A 24659-nucleotide genomic window follows, 5' to 3' on the forward strand; every position below is an offset into this window, starting at 1 on the left:
ACAGAAAGCAGGGTGGTGGTCGTCAGGGACTGTGGTGGGGGAGGGGAGCTGCGGTCCAGCGGAGTCTCAGGTTTCAGGAAGAAAGAATGTGGAGAGGCATGGTGGTGATGGCTGCAGAATAGATGAATGTATTCTATACCACTCACCTGTACACTTGAAAACGGTTAAGTGGTCAATTGTATGCTGTGTATATTTTACCACAGGAAGTAAAAAAGAAAGAAAAAAATCCCGTCACAAAGGACAAATATTGTATGATTCCACTCACATGAGGTCCTGAGAGGAGGCAAATTCATAAAGATCAGGGGTACACTGGTGCTTGCCAGGGGTGGAGAGGAGGGAGAATGAGGTATTAGTATATAATTGAGACAGAGTTTTATTTTTGATATAAAACATTCTGTGGATGGATGGTGATGCTGGTTGTACAATGACGTGAGTGTCCTTAATACCACTGAACTGTACACTTAAAAGTGGGTAAAATGGTACATTTGATGATTTTCAAAAATTGAAACAAATTGTTAAAAAGCTGAACCTTTGTGGGAAAACATAGCAGCACCTGAACGCTTTACAGTCTGTAAAACACTTTCACACTCAACATCGTGCAAGCTACCACAGCCCTGCGATGGAAGCATTTACTATCCTAATGGCACCTGGGAAAACTAAGGTTCAGACTTGCCCCAAAATGGGAAAACTGGCAGGTCTGTTTGTTTTCTGGACTATGCTATTTCCTTAGAGGAAGAGAAATCCTTCAACCTTCCAGTAGTCTAAAAATGTACTTTCCTTCCATAAATGCTCCCTGTTAGCTCAAGATGAGTCATAAACATCAATTACCACTTGTCCAAGAAAAGCGCTCAAGGCCCCAGTCCCTAGGGGCCACAGGGAGCTGAGTCTGGCGGGGCCAACGGGGACCCTCTGAGACTGGCATCAAGTGTCAACTCCCTTCTGGAACAGCCCCACTTCAGGGGGAAAGCTGCCTGAACTCTTCCTTCACAGAGACTCTGGGACCCACTCTGCTGTGTCCACGTCTCTCTGTCTTCCATGAGTGGGGAGAGAATTTGGCATCATGAAGCCCTCCTTGATGGGGATAAAATGGAAGTAGTGCCAGACTTCATTTTCTTGGGCTCCAAAATCACTGTGGTTGGTGACCGCAGCCATGAAATTTAAAGACATTTGCTTCTTGGAAGAAAAATTATGACCAACCTAGATAGCATATTTGAAAGCAGAGACATCATTTGCTGACAAATTCTGCTATAGTCAAAGCTATGATTTTTCCATTAGTTATGTACGAATGTGAGAGTTGGACCATAAAGAAGGCTGAGCACTGAAGAAGTGATGCTTTTGAACTGTGGTATTGGCAAAGACTCTTGAGAGTCCCTTGGACAGCAAGGAGATCCAACAGTCCACCCTAAAGGAAATCAGTCGTGAATATTCATTGGAAGGACAGATGCTGAAGCTGAAACTCCAATACTTTGGCCACCTGATGCAGAGAGCCGACTCATTTGAAAAGTCCCTGATGGTGGGAAAGATGGAAGGAGAATGGGACGACAAAGGATGAACTGGTTGGATGGCATAACTGGCTCAATGGACATGAGTTTGGGTAAACTCCAGGAGTTGGTGATGGACAGGGAGGCCTGGCGTGCTGCAGTCCATGGGGTTGCAAAGAGTCGGACATGACTGAACAACTAACTGAACTGAGCTGAAGAACTTATACAAAATTTTAAAAGGATAAATATGTACATAGATACACGTATAATGGAATCATTTGCTATACACCTGAAGCTAATACAATATTGTAAATCAACTATACTTTAATAAAACGTGGAAACAAACAAGTCACTCCCTACTGAGTTTAAAGGTGAGTTGATGCTGGAGAAGTAGGGCTAGAGACCATCACCAGGGGAAACCCTTCTTGCTGGATTATTGGACCCTGGGGAGGGCAATAGAGGAGCCCCTGCTACTTGTGCTGGATCTCTACAATCCTAACTCTTTGGCTTTCTCCCATTTTCAAAGCTCCCCTATTCCTGGCCTCTCATTGCTAGTCTCCCTGTCTCTCCCTTATTCTGCCCTCAGTGTCTTCTTCAGTCCAAAATAAGTGCTTTCTCCCCTTGACCCTGCACACGTCCCTGGTCCCTGCATTGCTCTAGGGGTGGCCCAGTCAGGCCCTATTGCAGACTCTCATAGATCCAGGTGAGCTTCTCCAACTTCTTCTCCAGCTCCCGGGCTTTCTGCCTCATGTTCTCAGCCGATGCTGTCTTTGCCCCCTCCTGCAAGTCCTGTGCATCTTTCGCCAGGGAGTACACATCCAGCCCCATGGATAAAGCTGACAGAACTCCACTCCTGATGCGGGCTGTTCTAGTTGCTGCCAGAGCTGTGCCTCTGAAATGTGTACTCACCTGCTGGTCACTTTGGACAAGGACTTGCCCGGTGGTTATGCAGTGCTGAGCAGTGGGTAGTAATTCAGGGTTGCCTCTGGCCACCCTGATGGCACGAATATGCCTCCCCAAATCTTTAACTTGGTAGAGATCATTTACATAGGATTTTATTTCGGCTGTGTTAAGGTGACTGGCCTGGGTTCTGCTGATGACAGGTTTACATTTTCCATCACCATGGTGGAAATACCTGTTACAGCAGATGCTGCTCCCAGCCCTATTCCAGTGGCTGAGAGTCCCAGACTGAGGCCTACCATAAAGGGTGCCAGAACCAGCCCAAGGATGCTCAGGGTGCCAGACGCAATGCTGGTGGAGGAAGCTACCACATTGGAGATGGTGCAGTCCCTGTGCACCTTGTCAACATTGTCTGCGAGCGCATGGAGCTTTTTTATCTTCTCCTTCAGCTCCTGTTTTACCTGAGGAAACTCCTTCAAAAACCTCTCCTTTTTCTGCTGTTATTTTTGGAGCCTGTCTTGGTCCTCCCTGGCCAAGACTGTTTGCACCTTGGTCAGATATTCACGGAGTACATCTGCCTCTTCCCTGTAACAATGAACATTAAAGCCTTAGAAAGACAGTTTGCTTGTCTATGAAACAGGCTCAACAAGGTCTATCCTGCATAAACCACAGAAATTTTATTATAAATCACAAGAATTTTACTAATGTAATAATTTTTCCAACCTTCCTGGAGTGTGTCGCCATGCCTTTCTCCAATATGCATATGATTATACATGCAAAAAATAAATTATTTTCTAAAGATATGCAGACTAGATTGGAGTTTTTACTTTCAGCTTGTGCTTCTGTTTGAATTTTTTTATCATATACCTTTATTTTAAAAACATAAAAGTTCAAACATCTTTTTTTTCAAAATCGAAAACAAACTTTAAAAGATTAGGATCCATTATAATTGATTTGACCATTGGATGAGAGCCAGAGAGCTTGTTTTAGTCTGTGACTTTAATTCATAATGTGCTTTTTGGTAAGCCCCTTTCATTTCTCAATTCATAAACTCAAGATAATATAACACAAAAGATAATCTTTGAGGCTTTTGGATGAATAATGACCGATGTATGAGTCTTACACCCCAAAGACTGTTTAAAGCAGTTTGGGAATCCACTGTTTTACTTTCTCAAGGGGAAAATGGAATTTGGCCATGGAACTTTTAGCTACTGACAGATCTGGTGGACCATGATGTTTATAGGCCAATGCAGAAGTCATAAAACGGGTTGTCACCTTTGTTCTTCAATCGACCAAACAAGCAAAAATCACAGCAAATCTTGCCAAAGTTTCCTTTCTAGTTACTCTGAAATATAAAGGGCTGTGTTCCAAAAGAGATTAAAAGCCCTGGCAGTATCATTTTATTTCACAGCAATGAAAAACATCACCATGCTCGTTGTCATTTCTCATTAATAATGTCAGAATGTCATGAAGATATTTTGGCATTTCAACTTTGCTTGTTTTCTATTTTTTTCAAGTAATTATGCAGAACCAGAGTTAGCATTTTTACATGTCTATTACTGATTTCAGGAGAAGGCAATGGCACCCCACTCCGGTACTATTGCCTGAAAAAACCCATGGATGGAGGAGCCTGGAAAGCTGCGGTCCATGGGGTCGCTGGGGGTCGGACATGACTGAGCGACTTCACTTTCACTTTCATGCATTGGAGAAGGAAATGGCAACCCACTCCAGTGTTCTTGCCTGGAAAATCCCAGGGACTGGGGAGCCTGGTGGGTTGCCGTCTGTGGGATCACACAGAGTCTGACACGACTGAAGTGACTTAGCAGTAGCAGCAGCAAACCCTCATTTGGATATTGTTAGTGCTCCATATACTTATTCAATCATGGAATAAATAAGCGAAGGTCATCTTAGGATACCTTTAACTTAAGAGAGATATTTGATAAAGACACCTCAAAGGCAGACCAATACCATCACTTCCAGAATGTGTGTAAAATGGGAACTTCACAGATAAACAAAGAGAATTGATTGGGATTAGAGCAGAAAACCCTTCATTCAAGGACCTTAGTGTATTGTGAGGAGCCCTCTTGTTCTCTGCTCTTGGCTGCTAGGATATGGTCACTAGGCCCCAAGAATATTCTGGCTGATAAGAATGTCCTCTTCTGCCTGGGACTTTGGCCATTGGACAGTATGATGAGTTGACATGTGGTGGGCCTCTGGGCCACGTGGTATCAGTTCTGACCTCTGGAGGAGCTGGGCTCTAGGACAATAGTCTGAGCTCTGGGAGGGGCTGGAGATGACGGGTCAGGGTAATTTTTTGTTAAATAGGGTGAGCACCCTGGTGGGCAGTGCTCCATGTGCCCTGCCACACTGGATCCAAGACAGTAATGCATCCTGGGGACAATGGAAGCTTCATGTGTGAAACCTGCCTAGACTTTGCCCTGTGGCTGATGGGAAACTTCATCCTTCCCTGTAATAAACCATAACTGGAATCCTGAAGCTTTAAGTGAGTCTGTGCATCCTTCTACAGAGTTCTAGAGTCTGAGAGTGGTTGTGGGATCCCCCAAATTTGCCCTTGATGGGAAAAGTAAGAACAGTCCCAGGACTGTGCCCTCACGCTTTTCAGATTGGCTAACTGTGCACCTAGAATTCTATTTCTTTTTAATCAAAACTCAGCTAGAAGGACCCTTAACGATCATTTTGCCTGGATTCTGCTCTCACCCAAGCCTGATACCCTTGGCCTTCTCAGCAGAAAGACACTGGGTCTGTCCACTGCCCATATTGACTGGGAAGCAGGAGATGTGCTGTGAGCCCTGTTCTTTGTGGGCCCTCCAGCCCACCTCACTGACTCCTGACCCAGCGCCGAGCACCCCTGACCTCTCAGGGGTCACATGTTAATTTGTGACAGCTTCATGAGCCTGCACCCCAAGGCTGTGTGCAACTTTATGGAACCTCTAAAGAGTCAAGAGACTTGAGGAAACACCCATCTGAACGGCTGAGCCTGAAGAGACCAGCACTTGCACAGCTGGTGGAGGAAGTGTTTTCCTCTTTGGTGAGGATGAGTGAGGCTCCTCAGAATCGCTCAAATGACACACAATCGCAGCCACTTACTATGACCCTGGAGGGCTCACTGAGCCACACGACCTTCCCAGTGACAGGGCGGCTCCATGTAGACTAGAAGAGGGTCCCAGATGGAGTGAGAATCCAGGTCCCAGGAAGGGTATGGAGGGCAGGGTCTCCCAGGGCCCTCTAGCCCAGCTTGAGGGGATCCCATCAGGAAGGGAAGAAATGTTCCCTCTCCCACTCCCAGGACCTCTGCTAGGGTCACAGCCCCTTCAGTTCTGTGTCCTTGGGGCCCACTCTCCTCACTCTAGTCCTGGCCTGCTGCCCAAGCCTGCCTACTGGTCCTCCAACCTGAACCCTCTGCTCCACCCTGACCCCTAGGTCTGAGCCTGGTCCAGGCCTCCCTGGTTCTTTGGACAAGATGATTGCATTTTGTTCCCCACCACTGACTCTGCAGTTCACTCTGAGGCCGTCACTACAATCCATCAGATTGAATTGCTATTCCCACTGGACACATAATACATAACAAATTTGGGACTCAAAGTCTGAAACCCACAGGCCCAGAGTTGGGCAGGGCTAGATCCATGATCCCACCAGGTCCAGCCAGTTCCCCTCCAGCCTCTCTGCCTTATTGGACAGCAGGAACCCGCAGTGTTGGTATAATTCCTAAGATGGGGAATGAAAGAATTCTAGTCAGAACCCCGGAACACAAAATGATGTTTGGGTCAGGATTTTCAGACTTGACCCAAAGGAAGTCCTTCTTTTTTCTCATCCTCAGGAAGAAGGTCCCTGATCTTCCCAACAAGCTTATTTTAAAATTAACATTGACTGAGCACCTACTCTGTGTCAGCAATCATGAAAAGCACTTGCGTGCATGATCTCAGTGTCCTCACAATAAAACTGAACAGGTGATGAAGCAGAGAGTAGTTCAGTAACTTGTCCAAGGTCATATAACATGCCTTCCTTGCAGGTTTTGTCTCTTCTCAACCCAACGCCATCAATGCCAACAAATAACACGGAGGAAATATTCCACATAGGATCTTGAGGAGGAACATCCTCGCCCCCAACCAGAGGATCTTCCTGGAGGAAAGTAGCCTGGGAAAATCTTCCTGGGGCATGTTGGTGACATTCCTGGTGTACCTGCATGGTTACCTGGACAAATCGGCCTCGATCACAAAATTCTTCCAGGGTTCGTCTTCAGTGAGCAGGAATTGCAGTTGTTCCCATCTCACACTCTCCCAGAAATACTCAGTGACATCCTCAAAAATGCTTTGGCTCTCTAGACAGGAAAATAAAAATTGAAGATTCGAAAAACTATGATGTGATGTAAACAGTATCAAGTATAAGTGGTTAAGGTTCACCTTTCTGAGCAGCATTCATCTGGCATGCTGTTGATGGATTTATCTGGGGTCTCAGGTGGACTGTATGCACCAGCCCCAATTCATAAGTTAACGCCCAGACCCACCGACTCTGCAATGACTGTATTAGAAGATAGGGGGCTTTAAGGCAGTAATTAGGTGAAATGAGGCCTCAAGTGTGGGACCTTAATTCAGTAATATCAGTGTCCTTATTAAATGAAGAGACATCAGATCTCTTCCTCTCTCTCTTCCCTGAAGTATTAAGTGTTCTTAGGTTTTCTTTTTCTCATGCATCACTAAGGGAGAAAGGTGAGCATCACTCAGGGCTCACATGGAGGGAACCCACAGCACTACATCTGTGTGTTGACTGATTAGGGTGGTGTGGGTGGAGGAAACAACTGAGCACCTGGGTGTCTGCATGGGCATTTGAGAACAAGAGAACTAGTACCTGCCTGAGGCAGTCACCTGGTAATCAGGTGTTTATATATGGGAGCACTGGGCAGGTGCCCTAGCACAGCACAGGAGAGAGGGGATTCTAGAGAAGGGGAGAGGTTGCTACTTGGAACTAACACATTCCAGGTAGAGGGCACAGCACGGCACTAGGCAGGACCTACTATGTGGTAGGCCCTGGCCCAGGCCACGGACACACATTATATTCAGTTCTCATCACAACATAGGGAAATATTCATCTCATTTTACAGGTTAGGTCAGAAAAGGTGCTCCAGATCTGAGAGGCAGGTGTGGGAGCCAGCAAAGGCCAGATTGGGGTTCAGTTTAGAGTCCACTGACCCTCACAGAGCAGCTGGGTGGGCAGCAGGGCGAGAGGTGGAGGAAACAGCCTCTGTGTTGATACCCCAGGGTCTGGGATCAGAAGGAGACTTGGAACAAGGGAGAGGGCAGGAGAAGCTCCAGGGGACCTCCTCTCTCTGTCCCACCTGGCCTTGGGGACTTGCTCTGCTGTGCCCGCCCCCCATCATGGGCTGCCCTGCCTCACTTCTGAGTCATTAGCTGGGGGTCAGGAGGCTGGGGAGGAAGTTAGCATCTTGTCTGTGGCTCCCTGAGGAGAGGACCAGGAAAGAGGCTGTGGGGACAGACCGCCAAGTGTTAGGGGAGTCCGCATGACCTCTCTGGGGATGCTTATCCACGCCTTTCTTGGTTCTTGATTACTGGGCAGGTTGATTTGGCCTGGAGCCACCACCCTCAATTCTGGGTCACAAGTAGGAACCTGCCAGAGCCGAGGTGGCTGACTACCTGAGCGGTCCCTGGGATCTTCTGAGCTCATGGTGGCAGCAGCAGGGTCTCAGAGATCTCCCTTCAGCTCACCCGTCCGTGTCAGGCTGGAAGAAGGTGTCATTTCACCCTGGGGAAGAGAAAACAGATTGTGGGTTTGATGACATGTGAGCAGTGGCTGAGGGGGCTGCGAGGGGCGAGGTCCTGGGTGGTTTCCCCTGGACAGCCACCAGTGCCACCTGGGCCTTAACCCAGCGTGGTTCTCTGTCCCCTGGGCTCTGCAGATCACTTGTTAAGGAAAATTACTCATCTTCCCTCCGTCCTCCCCAGTCAGAGTTCCGCTCTCCTGTTGGGGTACGAGAGAGGATAATCAGACAGGAGAGAGCCATTTGCGAAGTTATAGGAGCAATAAAACCAGAGACAGAAGAACAGGCAGGAAGGGTTCCCCTGGAAATTACATGAGGTTGGGAATGCTTGTGTTACTAATTGTTTATAGGTGATATTGATCCACTGTCTATGACATGCAGGCTCCTGAAACTCATGTAAACTTAGGTCAGTCCAAGTTTTCCCATTTCTGCTGGAGCCCAGCCTTGAACCCAAGTCTTTCTGATCCAAATTCCAGGTTTGTGATGACTATGCTTTACTTGCTTTAACGTACAAAAAATGTCTCTTTGTGGATGTATGTTAATCGGAAAATGACTCTTTTTATTGCAAAATGATGTTATGCACTCTGTGCTCGAGTCCCTGCCTTGATAAAGTTCCCGGTGGTGTAGCTCCCACGGCCCACATCTTCCTCACTTCTGCAATAGCCTTTATCTCACAAACCTTTTTTCTGGAGTCCCACCAGCCCCACTCCAATCCCTGCAGCCCTGCCCTGTTCAGCTGAGGACCTGAATGGTGTCATCTTTGCTGTCCACTCCTGATTGTTGGACTTCAGGCTGTTTTTAAATCTTTATGTAAGTAATAGTGCAAAGAACACTCTTCTTGCATAAAACTTTGCCTCCATTTAAGATTCTTTCATTAGCTATTTCTAGAAGTAGAATGATTGGATCCAAGGGTATCAACACCTAACATTTTTTCATACTTAAGCTACTTTATTATGCAAAGAAACTGTACAAATTTACATTCACAGATATCATATGTGACGGTGTCCATCCTTTGTCTTACCAGTTCTGTTATTTTTTTAAATAGCAGATCTTTACATAGAGAGAACTTCTTTTGGTTCCGGTTGTGACTATCTTGTGTTGGGAGATGAGAAAATAAGCGTGTTAATTATACTAAGGCAGTATTTTAAGAAGGCGAAAGAATACTTATTTAAGTATTCTTGCTGAGACCTGACTGAAATGACAGTAAAGGTCCTTATAGTTACAGTAACAGCTACTCGTGAGAGTGGCTTGTATTTCTGATTTTGCTCTGCACTGGTAGTTACTCTAAGGCTTTATAAATTATAATCCATATTGTTCTGATAACCAGGAGGTGTGTACGGCTGTATCCCCGTTTACAGCTAAGGAAGCTGAAGCATAGATGTTCTGTGATTTGCCCAAGGTCAGAAACCTTCTTCATGGAGAACTGGATCCCACCCACTCTCTGGGCTCAAGATCCCATACCTGGCTTCTTCTCACTTTGCTGCTAACAATAATAATAAATAAAAAGCAGGGATGGCGGTGACAGGAACCCAGAGTCTTCACACTCACTCCCTTGGCTGATAATTATGATTACCTTTTATTTACCAATTGCACTTTTATACTTGCTCCAGTCTCCCCTCTCAGTAGATAGAGTTACTGAGACAATCATTGGTAAAACTGCCCCTGCCATTCTCTACAGCATCCAGTCTAGAGTGGCCCAACTTCCTTAGAGTTTCCCCCAAACCCCCTAACCTGAGCCCTGATCCTAGAATCTTTCTTTCTATCACCTTCCCTCTGCAATGCCCAGGGTTCCCCTCAAGAATAATAACCATCAGCTTGATTACTAGAGAGTATGCCTGGTGACGGAGGCTGTGGGCACTGACTGTGTGGATGGGAGAGAATTTACACAGACAGGCCCGTCTCCAGGCACGTGGGAGAGAACTGGCTGGTCCCCTGCCTCCTTCTCTGCCTCGAAGCTGTAGGACCCCAGGAGCCAGGGCAGCCAATTGAAATTGGGAAACACAAGGACCAAGGGCCAAGGCAGAGAGAGGAGGAGGTGAGGGCAGGAAGGGCTGATCCTGGATGATGCCAAACACTTGAAAATGCATTTGGACCCTCCACCTCATCCTTCCATCCTTTCCTGCTGTTCTTGTCCTGGTCCTGACCCTTGTCTGTGGCCTCAGCTGGGTGTGGATGCTGGACAGTGCTTCCACTGCTGGATTACTATCCAGGGCATCCTCCTCTGTTAGCCTCTCATTAGTCACTGCCCGAAAATCCTATCAGTGGGAGAGAGAAGAACCCTGAAAAGACTCCCCACCTAACTATATGGCCAGATGCAGAGGCTTCCCCTCCATGTGGGCAGAGGTTCTCACCAAACATCTCCCTCCATGTGGCTGCAAGTTATCCACCTTGGGCAGGGAAGGAGGGGTTAGGGCAGGATCAAGTGCAGAGTCCTTAGCCCATCGCCAGGCCCTCCTGATGCTCCTACTCCTGTCTTCCTCACCCTCCTGACTCCACAGGGCCTGGTCAAGGGACCTGCAGGACTCCCAGCTCCCTGGTCTCTGATCCCCACCCCCCCAGCCTCCAGGCCTTCGCTTAGGCTGCCCCACCAAGGCCTTTCCCCACCTGATTCACCAGGAGAAATGTTACCTGTAATTAGAGTTCCCACTCCAAAGCCTCCTCCCCTTGCTGTCTCCCCCAGTTCCTCTCCAGGCCCCCCTGGAATCTTGTACTTTCCTGGTTGTGGGTCTGTTTTTGTGGAGTTTCTGAAGCTCCCAGCACTGGGCAGGTGCCCTGTCTCTTCTCTGTTGCTCCTCCTGCTCCAGGGCCTCCAGGGCTCCCTCCACCCTCCCAGACACAGCCTGGCTAGAATACGAGGTGTGGGACCCATTAGTGGGACATGAAATTACCAACTTCTTGAAGACACAGCACCACACCTCTTTTACCTGCAGTTGGGTAATTCCATTTGTTTTCCTTATCTGTCTTGATAGAAGCTCTTTCTGACAGAACCGTCAGATTTCTGAGTGTTTCCATTTATGGACGTCCCTTGCTTTCCAAAAGATCACCCTCTTCCAGTAAACTGTGAAGTGAGGCCTATATCTTCACACTAGGCCATCTTGGTTTAGGAAAGCTTTTGTAGGAATACTGTACTTGCAGGTGGCAGGAAACACCTGTACTTCCTCATGTTTCCTTACTCCAGCCATGATATTTTTACAGCAGGAGAAAGAGGAAGAGAGAATTGTGGAAAGACATGGGCTACTGCTAAAATCTGAATAATGCCTTACTGCACTGGAGGCTCCTTTAAAGGCAGAAAAAAACAGTGTATTCTTTTTTGATTGCAGTAGGTACCTGTTAAGTAAATCCTGCTTTAAGGAGATAAAGCAGCAGACATGCAGGAAGGAAGGTAGGGAGTCTGGGAGAGCAGGAGAGGAGGAGGAGAAAAAAGGAAAGAGGGAGAAGGTAGAAGGCAGAAGAAAAGGAGGAAGAAGAAGAAACAAAAAGCTCTAATCAATTAGTGAAACCTAAAGGGATCTAAAGGTAAAGCAGAATGAAAAAAAAACCTACAAACGTACTGGAAGAAATGAAAACATTATACAAAACATACTGGAAAAATACTGCTAACTTGAGGAAAACTGTCTCACCAAGACACAAATCCCAGAAACCATTGGACCTCTTAAAAATTAGAAATTGCTAAGGACACTATAAACCAAATCAAAATGCAAGAGATCTGGAGACAATGTCTGCAATACTTAGAGAAGATAAAGGTGAATGTCCCCAACACACAGAGGAGCTACAAACCCATATAAGCAGACTGAAACCAGCTTTTAAAATGGGTAAGAGAACTGAACAAACAGTCCCTGGGGAGGTGGCTTGTCCAGGGTCACACCGCTCTCCATAGGCAGGGTAAAGGCCAAGTCCAGGCCTTCTGACACTGGTATGTAAGTAGGGAATGTGATTTTCTTTTATTTTGTTTAAACTGATCAAATTGTACACTCTGTTTTTATTTATTTATTTCTTTTTTTAGCTGCACTGCCCACTATGTGGGATCTTAATTCCCCAACCAGGGACTGAACCCACAACCCCTTCAGTGGAAGCAGGTAGTCTTAACCACTGAAACACCAAGGAAGTCCCAGGAATATGATTTTAATAACCCCAAAGTTCCTAAGTTTATCTCTGCCTGTCTAAACACATAGATCTAAGCTTACACCCCTCCTGTTACACTAATGTGTCTACAGTTTGACTTTTTATCTAAATATTGCAAAACCAGGATAATAATGTAGACATTATGTAGAAACAGTGGAAACAGTGTCAGACTTTATTTTTGGGGGCTCCAAAATCACTGCAGATGGTGACTGCAGCCATGAAATTAAAAGACGCTTACTCCTTGGAAGGAAAGTTATGACCAACCTAGATAGCATATTCAAAAGCAGAGACATTACTTTGCCAACAAAGGTCTGTCTAGTCAAGGCTATGGTTTTCCCAGTAGTCATGTATGGATGTGAGAGTTGGACTGTGAAGAAAGCTGAGCACCGAAGAATTGATGCTTTTGAAGTGTGGTATTGGAGAAGACTCTTTAGAGTCCTTGGACTGCAAGGAGATCCAACCAGTCCATTCTGAAGGAGATCAGCCCTGGGATTTCTATGGAAGGAATGATGCTAAAGCTGAAACTCCAGTCCTTTGGCCACCTCATGCGAAGAGTTGACTCATTGGGAAAGACTCTGATGCTGGGAGGGATTGGGGGCAGGAGGAGAAGGGGACGACAGAGGATGCGATGGCTGGATGGCATCACTGACTCGATGGACATGAGTCTGAGTGAACTCTGGGAGTTGGAGATGGACAGGAAGTCCTGGTGTGCTGCGATTCATGGGGTTGCAAAGAGTCAGAAACGACTGAGTGACTGAACTGAACTGAACTGAATGTAGACATTGTGTAGTAAGCCCTCCTCACTTCCTCCATCTGGACCATCTTCCCCACACATGATCAAACATCATGGGCAGCCCTGAGCTGAGGGCCCAGAGAGCACAGGAAGGCAATGCCCTGCATTTCCCCACTTGGTCTCCTGCCCTTCCCCTCTCAGGCCTCAGTTTCCCTCTAGGACCTGGCACTGAGCAGACACTCAGAGACAGGGTGGTGATGAACCTGGATTCCTTGTATCTCAAAAGGCACCCTTTCCCCACCCTGGGGGCAGCCTCAAGGTGGCCAGGCCATAGGAGAAGAAGCTTTGATTCTCCTGTCCTCTACCCATCTGCTTTTTCCAAATTTCCTAAAGTGCTGAGCACCGCCAACACCTACCTTCCTTCTGGGATCACCGCTCACATCTCAGGAGTCCACATCCTGAGCTGAGCCCACCTGAACAAGTGTCAACCTCCCTCTGCACCGTTTAGAGGCATTGGGGGTGGGAGGAAGCCCTCAGACACACCTGACCCCACATCCAGGCTCTGCTCCTGCTTAACCTGCCCCTCTGGCCATGACCTCATCTCTCTGAGGTTCTGTTTCCTTCTGTCAACTAGTGACAATCATCCTTTTCTCAGGCAGTTGTCCTGAGGATGGGGAGATGGGCGGGGTCCTACCCCCCTGCTCACCCAGGGGTCTTCCACTGGCCAAATGTGAACAAGATCCAGTTGTTCTCAGCTCTGCAGATGCAGCCACCAGCTGTGCAATAAACCACACATACCCTCTGGGCCCAGATATACCTGGAGAAGCAAAAGGGAAAGTGAATTTCCTTACATCTGGGTTGCTCAGATTAAACAAACACCCTGTCCACCAGGCCCCACCCTGAGCTAATCCCATCCTCCCTGTTGACTCCCTTAGATACACAAGCCCAGTCCTATCCTGTTCAGTCCTTCATGACCAAGTACATTGTGCCTTGGGCTCTGTGAAGGACGACCCACAACCAACAGACTGTGAGGGCCTTTGCCAATAGTGCTCCGTGTACTCCATGGCCTTCTTCCCAGCCCCTCGACCCTCTCCATCCACCCTCACTCGCCAGCCTGCCTGCCTTATTCACCTTCGCACTGCCAGCACTTGCACAGTCCCAGAAGATGCCAGCTGCTCACTGCATACTGGTCATACTCCTGCTGCTGAGGGGCACACTCATTCAGGTTCCAGGCACTTCCTCCCTCAGATCCTTCTTCCAGAAACACCTGCTCCTACCACATGGCAAAGTTATGCTCATCTTTCAAAGCCCAATCCTGGCAAGACTTCGTCCAAGAAATCCCCAGGAAGTCCTCTGCTTTGCTCCCATGGTACCTGGGAGAGGGCCCTAAGACCACCACTTAGCCATTCTGAGCATGTCACCTACAACCCCTATAGTCTCAGTTGAGTTCAGTTCAGTCACTCAGTCGTGTGTCCCACTCTTTGCAGTCCCATGGATTGCAGCACGCCAGGCTTCCCTGTCCATCACCAACTCCTGGAGCTTGCTCAAACTCATGTGCATTGAGTTGGTGATGTCTAGGTCCCTGTAGTCTTGTCCATGAAGGCAACAATGACACCAGTGACTTTGGTCCCAGTGGCCCAGGCTGGGTGATCAAGGCCATTTGGATGGATGCAGAGTTCCCAGGAAGGGCTGAGAGCACACTGCTCTTTTCTACCTCAACTTATTTCCACTTGACCATAGGTCTATTTTGGAGGACTTGATAGGAAGTCCATAGTCTTAGTAACTCAGGAAAGTCTACAAGAGAGGGCCAACCCTGTTTCCTCTGCTCACGATGACTCTCTTCTGGGGAACCTAAAAGGAAATAGGATTGGTTCTCTCAAGAGAGCATCATTTAAGGTGCTCACTCCCTCTCCCACTGTCATTAGCAACTGACTCAGAATTGTGGGCAGGACAGGGAGGGGGGACAGCAGGGGGAGTCCCCAAGGCCAGGAGGGGCAGGGAAGGTGGCCTCCCAGCATCCCGGAGCTTCTCCTACTCTCTCCCTTGGTCTCAGCCTCCTCCTGCTCGCAGGCCCTGGGGCATCACCACAGAGGCTGTCTCCTCCATCTTGCCCTGCTGTCCACTAAGCTCCTCTGTGAGGGTCAGCGGACCCTGAGCTAAACCCCAGTCTGGCCTTTGCCGCATCCCACCTGTGTGACCTGGAGCTCCTTAACTGACTTCACCTGTAAAATGGAAATAAATGTTTCCCTATGTGTTCATGAGGGTGAAATATCATGTGTGTCCATGTCCTGGGCCAGTGCCTGCCACACAGTAGGTCCTGCCCAATGTGCTGCTGTCCCCTCTACCTGGAATGTGTTAGTTTCAGGTGGAAACCTCTTTCTCTAGCATCGCCCCTCCCCCATGCTGTGTTAGGGCATTTGCCCAGTGCTCCCATATATAAACACATGCTTACCTGGAGTGACTGCCTCAGGCAGATACAGGTCCTATTGATCTCAAGCACCCCTGCAGACACCCAGAAACTCCATTGTTTCTCCCACCCACCTCCTCCCCAATCAATCAATACAGAGTTACTTCTGTGGGTTCCCTCCAGGCAAGTTCTAGTTTCCTTTCTCCCTAAGTGATGCAGGAAAAAGGAAAAAAATTAGGAGCCTTCCTGCTGAGGGGGTAGAGAGAGAGAAAGAAATCTGATGTCTCTTCTAATAAGGGCACCAATCTTATTGGATTAGAGCTCTGCACTTATGGTCTCTTTTTACCTAATTACTGCCTTAAAGGCCCTATCTCCTAATACAGTCATTGCAGGGGGAAGGATGCATCAGGATTTCAACTTATGAATTAGGGGCAGGGGAAAGGTCTACCTGTAAGCCCAGGTGAATCCATTAACAGTACCCCAGATGACTTTTGCTCAGGAAGGTGAACCTGAGCCACTTTATGTGAGTTCTTGTTTGCTCAGTCACTCAGTCGTGTCCAAACTTTGCAACCTCGTGGACTGTAGCCTGCCAGGCTCCTCTCTCCATGGGATTCTCCAGTCGAGAATACTGCAATAGGCTGCCAGTTCCTCCTCCAGGGGATACTCCTGACCTGGGGATGGAACCTGAGTCTTATGTGTCTCCTGCATTGCAGGCAGATGCTTTACTGATGAGCCACTTTAAACTCAATACCATTTAGGTTCCACCATAAGTTCTTCTAATCTTTTTTCTTTTTTTTATGTGTAGAGAGCAAAAACTTTACTGACATCATCATTGAGTATTTCCCAGAGGCAGTAAACAGGGAAGAACTGCAATTCCTGCTCACTGAAGACAATGCCTGGGAGAGTTTTGTGGCTGAGGCCAAATTGTCCAGGTAAACCACACAAGTGTGCCAGGAATTTTATCCAGATCCTCTTGGGAAGATCCCCCCAGGCTAGCTTTCTCCTGGCAGACACACCTCCTCCAGGCAGGATCCTAAGGTTGGGATTGAGGTTGTTCCTTCTCAAGATCCCATCAAGAATGTTTCCTACATGTTATTTGCTGGCAGTGAACGGCCTCAGGTTGAGAAGAGATGAAACCTGTAAGGAAGGGGCAGGTTACGTGACCTTGGACAAGTTACTGAACTACTTTTGGCCTTAGTTTCTTCATCTGTTCAATTTTATTGTGGAGAACACTGAGATCATGCATGCAAAGTGCTTCACATGATGGCTGACACAGAGTAGGTGCTCAATTAATGCTAACTTTTAAAAAACTTGTTGTGAAGAGATGGGATCAAAGTTCTTTTTCTTAGAGATAAGAGCCAAGCTGGACTTCCTTTGGGATATGTCAGAAAATCCTGACACCAACATCACTTTGTGTTCCAAGACCTTTTAGAACTAATACTAAAAAAGATGTCCTTTTCATTGTAGGGGACTGGAATGCAAAGCTAGGAAGTCAAGAAACACCTGGGGTAACAGGAAAATTTGGCCTTGGAGTACAGAATGAAGCAGGGCAAAGGCTAACAGAGTTTTGGCAAGAGAACGCACTGGTCATAGCAAAACCCTCTTCCAACAACACAAGAGAAGACTCTATACATGGACATCACCAGATGGTCAACAACGAAATCAGATTGATTATATTCTTTGTAGCCAAAGATGGAGTTGCTCTATACAGTCAGCAAAAACAAGACCAGGAGCTGACTGTGGCTCAAATCATGAACTCCTTATTGCCAAATTCAGACTTGAATTGAAGAAAGTAGGGAAAACCACTAGACCGTTCAGGTATGACCTAAATCAAATCCCTTATGATTATACAGTGGAAGTGAAAAATAGATTTAAGGGTGTAGATCTGATAGAGGGCTTGATGAACTATGGACAGAGGTTTGTGGCATTGTACAGGAGACAGGGATCAAGACCATCCCCAAGAAAAAGAAATGCAAAAAAGCAAAATGGCTGTCTGGGGAGGCCTTACAAAAAGCTGTGAAAAGAAGAGAAGTGAAAAGCAAAGGAGAAAAGGAAAGATATACCCATTTGAATGCACAGTTCCAAAGAATAGCAAGGAGAGATAAGAAAGCCTTCCTCAATACAATATTGTAAAGTAATCAGCCTCCAATTAAAATAAATAAATTTAAAAAAAAGAAAGCCTTCCTCAGCGATCAGTGCAAAGAAATAGAGGAAAACAATAGAATGGGAAAAACTAGAGATCTCTTCATGAAAATTAGAGATACCAAGGGAACATTTCATGCAAAGATGGGCTCAATAAAGGACAGAAATGGTATGGACCTAGCAGAAGCAGAAGATATTAAGAAGTGGTGGCAAGAATACACAAAAGAACTGTACAGAAAAAATCCTCACAATCCAGATAATCATGATGGTGTGATCACTCACCTAGAGCCAGACATACTAGAATGCGAACTCAAGTGGGCCTTAGGAAGCATCACTACGAACAAAGCTAGTAGAGGTGATGGAATTCCAGTTGAGCTATTTCAAATCCTAAAAGATGATGCTGTGAAAGTGCTGCACTCAATATGTCAGCAAATTTGGAAAACTCAGCAGTGGTTACAGGACTAGAAAAGGTCAGTTTTCATTCCAATCCCAAAGAAAGGCAATGCCAAAGAATGCTCAAATTACCACACAATTGCACTCATCTCACATACTACTTAAGTAATGCTCAAAATTCTCCAAGCCAGGCTTCAACAGTATGTGAACCGTGAACTTCCAAATGTTCAAACTGGTTTTAGAAAAGGCAGAGGAACCAGAGATCAAATTGCCAACATCTGCTGGATCATGGAAGAAGCAAGAGAGTTCCAGAAAAAATATCTATTTCTGCTTTATTGACTATGCCAAAGCCTTTGACTGTGTGGCTCACAATAAACTGGAAAATTCTGAAAGAGATGGGAATACCAAACCACCTGATCTACCTCTTGAGAAACCTATATGCAGGTAAGGAAGCAACAGTTAGAACAGGACATGGAACAACACACTGGTTCCAAATAGGAAAAAGAGTACCTCAAGGCTGTATATTGTTACCCTGCTTATTTAACTTAGCTGCAGAGTACATCATGAGAAACACTGGGCTGGAGGAAGCACAAGTTGGAATCAAGATTGCCAGGAGAAATACCTATAACCTCAGATATGCAGATGACACCACCCTTATAGCAGAAAGTGAGGAACTAAAGATCCTCTTGATGAAAGTGAAAGAGGAGAGTGAAAAAGTTGGCTTAAAGTTCAACATTCAGAAAACTAAGATCATGGCATCCGGTCCCATCACTTCATGGAAATAGATCAGGAAACAGTGGAAACAGTGGCTGACTTTACTTTTTTGGGCTCCAAAATCACTGCAGATGGTGATTGCAGCCATGAAATTAAAAGACGCTTACTCCTTGGAAGGAAAGTTGTGACCAACCTAGACAGCATATTAAAAAGCAGAGACATTACTTTGCCAACAAAGTTCCATCTAGTCAAGGCTATGGTTTTTCCAGTGGTCATGTATGGATGTGAGAGTTGGACTATAAAGAAAGCTGAGCTCCAAAGAATTGATGCTTTTGAACTGTGGTGTTGGAGAAGACTCTTGAGAGTCCCTTGGACTGCAAGGAGATCCAACCAGTCCATTCTAAAGGAGATCAGTCCTGGGTGTTCATTGGAAGGACTGATGCTGAAGTTGAAACTCCAATACTTTGACCACCCGATGTGAAGAGCTGACTCATTTGAAAAGACCCTGATGCTGGGGAAGATTGAGGACAGGAGGAGAAGGGGACAACAGAGAATGAGATGGTTGGATGGCATCACCGACTCAATGGACATGAGTTTGGTAAACTCTGGCAATTGATGATGGACAGGGAGGCCTGGCGTGCTGTTGTTCGTGGGGTCGCAAAGAGTTGGACACAACTGAGCGACTGAACTGAACTGAACTACAACAAGGAGGGAAGATTAGGTAAAATTTATAAACAATTGTTGTGTATTAAAGTACTCAGATTTATGAAGAAGTTTAAAAATGAAGCTATGATGTCTCTACTGTATTGATATAATATGTCTATGTGTACAGTATAAATACTATGTTTTATTTGGACTATTGTTGTTGTTGTTCAGCTGCTCAGTCATGTCTGACTCTTTGCAGTCCCATGGACTTCAGAACCCTGGGCTTCCCTGTCCTTCACCATTTCCTGGAGTTTGCTCAATCTCATGTCCATCAAGTTGGTGATGACATCCAACCATCTTATCCTCTGTCATCCCCTTCTCTTCCTGCCTTCAGTCTTTCCCAGCATCAGACTCTTTTCTTTGGGCAGTTTTTACCAAAATTAACTTTTAAATGAGCTCTGTTTAACTGGTAAAGAAAAGTAAAAGCATGCAAATCAAACATTTTTAAATATAATAGAAACTAATGCAAATGAATTTTAGGTTTTTGTGACCTGAACAATATTCAGGATTAAATTAATCTCTGGTACTAAAGCTAAAGGTTGTGGTTTGTTAATTAATAGACACATTTTTAGAGTCATCAATATTAAGTATAGTACTTCCCCATCAGCATACTTCTGTACTTGTTTCCTATGTCTGATTAATTTTCCCTAAACATGGATAATTAAGCAAATATATACATATAAATAAAAAGTAGGCCTAACACCAAGGAATATGATGGACTCATGGAAGGAAGCAACCACTCTGGTAACGAGGAACAAATATATTGATTATCAGTGCTTTCTATGGAAAAATTTGCAATCAAAAGGGCAAAATGATGGGGGAAATGTTCACATACTTGAGTATGGGAAAAACTTTCTGGCTTATACAGAATTTAATTTAAACTTTAGGCTAAACAAAACAGCAAGCTTGTGACCTATTAAACATACATTGTATATTCTTTAACCATTAAAGGAAAAAAAATACATTTAAAAGTTAAAATGGAGTAACTGTGGTTCAGACATCGAAAATGGAGCTAATGGCCATTGTGGACATGGTTTTAGACATATTATTACTAAGAACTTGAGGTTCCTAAACTGTAACAGATTTAAAGATACCACCATCTGTTCTCAAAACAATATCTGCTAGTAGCTGCCAACTGCAACCTGACAGCCTCAAGATCTTGTCTTGTAATTATAAAAACTTTGTCTTACTTTAGGAATGGTAATGGCAAATGAAATATATCAAGCTACTGCCTCCAAGAAGAAGACACTAGATTCTTTAGCCAGAATAGTATAAGATAATAAAATTGCTTTAAATTGTATTTTTATTTTTGAAAAAGAGACATGTGGAGTGGCCAATAGCTCCTGTTATAGATGATTAATACTCCTAAAAAAGTTAAAACCAAAATTTAGACTATATGGTTTTTCCAGTGGTCATGTATATGGATGTAAGCGTTGAACTGTGAAGAAAGCTGAGCACCGAAGAATTGATGCTTTTGAACTGTGGTGTTGGAGAAGACTCTTGAGAGTCCCTTGGACTGCAAGGAGGTCCAACCAGTCCATCCTAAAAGAGACCAGTCCTGGGTGTTCATTGGAAGGACTGATGCTGAGGCTGAAACTCCAATACTTTGGCCACCTCATGCGAAGAGTTGACTCATTGGAAAAGACCCTGATGCTGGGAGGGATTGGGGGCAGGAGGAAAAGGGGACGACAGAGGATGAGATGGCTGGATGGCATCACCAACTTGATGCTCATGAGTTTGGGTGAACTCCAGGAATTGATGATGGGCAGGGAGGCCTGGTGTGCTGCGATTCATGGGGTCGCAAAGAGTTGGACATGACTGAGCAACTGAACTGAACTGAACTGAAGATGTTACTTGGTTACTAGAAGGTGCATAAAGAGAAAATACTGAAAAATTACTTTCCTGGTTGACATCTAAAATAGAAGAATAAATTTAGAAAATAACATATAGTGCATTTTGATCATTATCCTTATCTTACCTACTAATTTTCAAATATTTGTTCAGGTGCTATAACAAAGCAATCAAAGAGAAATGTATTTTGTTTTTATGATACAAAATATTGGTGCTAAGCTTGGGTCTAGGGACTATTTCCAACACTGTGTCCATTCCCCAAATTGAGGCAGGACCACACCGCATTTCAGCAGGAAGCAGCCAAAGCGGTCATTGCTTTATTACCTCAAAATTTGGGGGAAGGTGAGAAGAGAATGGAAACTAAAAATGAGTTCCTTGGCAGGTTTATAATTAACTTCTATTTCTAAAATTTTATTCCCTTTCCTGTCCCATTCCTGTTCCTCGTCACAATTGAGGAGTATTGAAAAAGGGGGCAGGGGACAGAGGGACGAGACCAAGCAGGACCCAAAGACACCTTCCCAGGACAGAACTCTCCTCCACCCTATGTCCTCTGCCTACCTTATTTACCTAAAAAAATGTTAGCATCCTAGGCCTTCCCCAAGTTCCAAAGAATAAATTAATTCAGAGAAGTGAGAAAATGTAGAAACAAACAAAACAAAAGAGTTAGCAAGACAAAATAATCATTGTGTAGCCATTAAACAAATTCAAGAACTTTTATTTCCTTCTCAAGAGCTATGGATAATATTCTGAATCATGTCATTTGAGCTGTGTTGCAGATACCAAAAGTACCACCAGATGGAAGAAGTTTACTGCAAGTATGTTAACTGCAAGGATGTAGACCCCAGACCAGTTGAAACCAGAAGCTTGATGATTTTGATCCTGGTTACCTCATCACTTACTCATCAAAAGAATATCCATGAGCTGATCACACACTCACAATGCTCTCCCTACCCTGTTTCTGAAAACCTTTTTTGGGAAGGTATTCAGGAATTTGGGCCCTTTAAGCACTAGCTACCAGGACTCCTGTGGAAAATTCTTAAAGAGATGGGAATACCAGACCATCTTAACTGCTTCCTAAGAAATCTGTATGCAGGTCAAGAAGCAACAGTTCGAACTGGACATGGAACAACGGACTGATTCTAAATTGGGAAAGGAATACATCAAGGCTGTATATTGTCACCCTGCTTATTTAACTTATATGCAGAGTACATCATGCGAAATGCCGAGCTGGATGAAGCACAAGCTGAAAACAAGATTGCCGGGAGAAATATCAATAACCTCAGATACGCAGATGACACCACCCTTATGACAGAAAGAGAAGAAGAACTAGAGAGCCTCTTGATGAAAGTGAAAGAGGCGATTTAAAAAGCTGGCTTAAAACTCAACATTCAAAAAACTAATATCATGGCACCCAGTCCAGTCTATTTGCCATCAGTTGATGGCAAATAGATGTGGAAACAATGGAAACAGTGACAGAGTTTATTTTCTTGGACTCCAAAATCACTGTAGATTGTGACTGCAGCCATGAAATTAAAAGGAGCTTGCTCCTTGGAAGAAAAGCTATGACAAACCTACACAGCACATTAAAAAGCAGACACATTACTCTGGGGACAGTGGTCCATCTAGTCAAAGCTATGGTTTTTCCAGTAGTCATGTATGGATGTGAGAGTTGGACCATAAAGAAAGCTGAGCTCCAAAGAATTGATAATTTCAAACTGTGGTGCTGGAAAAGACTCTTGAGAATCCCTTGGAAGGAGATCAAACCAGTCAATCCTAAAGGAAATCAGTCCTGAATATTCATAGGAAGGACTAATGCCAAAGCTGAAGCTCCAATACTTTGGCCACCTAATGAGAAGAACTGACTCACTTGAAAAGACCCTGATGTTGGGAAAGATTGAAGGCAGGAGGAGAAGGGGATTACAGAGGGTGAGACAGTTGGATGGCATCACCGACTCCATGGACATGAGTTTGAGCAAGCTCCGGGAGTTGGTGATGGATGGGGAAGACTGGTATGCTGCAGTCCATGGGGTCACAAAGGGTCAGACACGACTGAGCTGCTGAACTGAAATGAACTGACAGGACTCCTTGCTTGGTGCCCCTCAATAAACATTGCAGTTTCCTATACCACAACCCAGTGTCAGTAGGTTGGCTTGAAGGTGCATGGCTGAGAGGACCCAAATTGGCTTGGAAACACTCTATCTGGGTTGTATTCCCCACATAGGACCTCCCATCACTCAAAACCACATCCTGAGCAGAGGACCCAGCAAGTGTAGAAAGGCAAAGCCCTGCATCTCCCTGCTTGGTCTCATGTCCCTCTTCAGAGACAGGGTGTGTGAATAAACTGTTATTCCTTGCATCTCAGAAGAAACCCTTTTCTCCACATCAGCATCAGCACAGCACCCTGAGAGTAGCTTCAAGGTGGCCACAGGAAGAGAGGGTGTGACGCCCTCATCCTCCTCCACCCCCTCTACTTTCTCCAAATTCCTAAAGGGCTGAGTACCTGGAACATACACCTTCCTTCTGGGGTCGCCGCTCATGTCTCAGGAGTCCACATCTTGAGCTGAGCCCACCTGAGCAGGTGCCGCCCTCCCTCTGCTCTGTTTAGGAGCCCCAAAGGCGGGAGGCAGCCCTCAGACACACCTGCCTCCACATCCAGGCTCTGCCCCTGCTTAACCTACTGCCTCGGGCCATGGCCTCACCTCTCTGAGCTTCCAGTTCCTTCTTCTGTCAATTAGTGTCAATCATCCTTTTCTCAGACATTCATCCTGAGGATGGGGAGATGGGTGGGGATCCTATGCCACCTGCCTACCCAGGAAACTTCCTCTGGCTGAGTGTGAACAAGATCCAGTTGTTCTCTCCTCTGCAGATGCAGCTGCCTTCTGTGTGTCTCTGCAATAACCACACACACTCTCTGGGCCCAGATATACCCAGAGAAGAAAAGGGGGAAGTGAACACCCTCACATCTGAGTCCTCATATCAAACAAACATCCTGCCCACCACGCCCCACCCTGGCCTAATCCCACCCTCCTGCTTGTCCCTTGAGAAACAAGCCTAGCCCTGACGCGCCAGATCCTTCCTGGCTCAGCACATCCTGTTTTGGGCTCCTTTGTTAGGAAGCATTTAACAGGAGGCTTCCTGTGTGCTGTTTTGGATCTGTCAGGAATCTCTGTTCCTTATCAATTCCTGAATATTCAAGAATTAAGAGGAGAGGCAAGCCTCTCCTGGGGCTGAAGAATCCAGGCATTTCCTTCATTAGTTTTTCAATACGGTGATAAGTACCCTCTTCCTTCTTATGAACCATATGGTAAAAGTGATTGTTTACAACTCTCTCTCTTTTATATGCATCGCCTATGTTTTGTAAGTCTGGAATTTTAATCTTTATCTTTGCTGAGAATAACTACCTTGTAAGACAGTATA

The 24659-nt window shown here is 45.6% G+C and overlaps 1 pseudogene; it reads right to left on the minus strand.

Moving 5' to 3' along the window:
- Positions 1 to 1617: 1617 nt before the first annotated feature.
- LOC123333222 lies at positions 1618 to 24209 on the minus strand (annotated as a pseudogene).
- Positions 24210 to 24659: the final 450 nt, after the last annotated feature.

This window comes from Bubalus bubalis, chromosome 4 (genome assembly GCF_019923935.1).
Source record: "Bubalus bubalis isolate 160015118507 breed Murrah chromosome 4, NDDB_SH_1, whole genome shotgun sequence".
Lineage (NCBI taxonomy): Eukaryota > Metazoa > Chordata > Mammalia > Artiodactyla > Bovidae > Bubalus > Bubalus bubalis.